The sequence below is a fragment of the Rhinopithecus roxellana genome, chromosome 15, assembly GCF_007565055.1.
Source record: "Rhinopithecus roxellana isolate Shanxi Qingling chromosome 15, ASM756505v1, whole genome shotgun sequence".
NCBI classification, from domain to species: Eukaryota; Metazoa; Chordata; class Mammalia; order Primates; family Cercopithecidae; genus Rhinopithecus; species Rhinopithecus roxellana.
The window spans coordinates 31,497,746-31,498,794 of record NC_044563.1 but is presented as its reverse complement, the minus strand read 5'-3'; positions in this window follow the sequence as shown (position 1 = coordinate 31,498,794).

The following is a 1,049-nucleotide window of genomic DNA, read 5'->3' as shown; positions in this document are numbered from 1 at the left end:
TCGTCCCCTCTCCTGCATGGGCCTATGCCAACACAATCACAAGAAAGTTCCATTAGAAAATTCTTTTAGTTTTTCCACCTGAGAATATTTCCTTTGTCAACCGTAAGCTTAATTGCGCTAATGAAGTATCTAATTACAGATTTCAGAAAACTGTGTTTACAAACTGATCACTGAAGAGAAACGTGTAAACTCTGTGAGTTGCATTCACACATGGCAATGCAGTTTCTCAGAAGGCTTCTTTCCACTTTTTCTGAGGATTATCCTTTTTCCACCATAGCCCTAATGAGCTCCCCAAATCACTTTGCAGAAATCCACGAAACCGTGTTCTCAAAACTGTTAAGAAGGAAGGGATGGAACGCTCTGTGTGATGAAGTCACATATCCGAAAGCAATCTCTCAGAAAGCTCTCTCCGTTATTATGTGAGAGATACTTCCTTTTTCACATGGGCCCCCTATGGGTCCCAAATATCACTTTGCAGAATCCCAGACAACAGTGTAGAAAACTGTTCCAGAAGGGAGGGTGGTGGAACTGTGGTGACGAAGTCACACATCAGAAGCAATCTCTAGAAAGCTTCTCTCTAGTTTTTATGTGAGGTATTTCCTTTTTTCCACCATGGGGCCCTAGTGCTCCCCAATATCACTTTGCAGTTTTCCACGAAAGAGTGTTACCAACTGCTCTGAGGACTAACGTGTAAATCTGTGAGATGCTGCCTGATCGAAAAAGATTTCTCAGAAAGTTTCTTTCACTTTTGAACTGATTAAGTTCCTTTATCAGCGTAGGCCTCAATGCGATCCAAAGAAGCCCTTCTCAGGTTCCTCAAAGACAGTGTTAATGGGACTGCTCCAGGACATAAGTGTAACTCTGTGAGTGATTAACACATCACCAAGAAGTTTCTCAGAAAGCTTCTTAGTTTTTCATCTGAGGATATCCTTTGTTACCATAAGCTTGCTCTGTGAAGTATGGTAATTACAGATTCCCAGAAAACTGTTGTAACCAACTGATTCACTGAAGAGAAAGCTGTAAACTCTGTGATTTGCATTCAAACATGG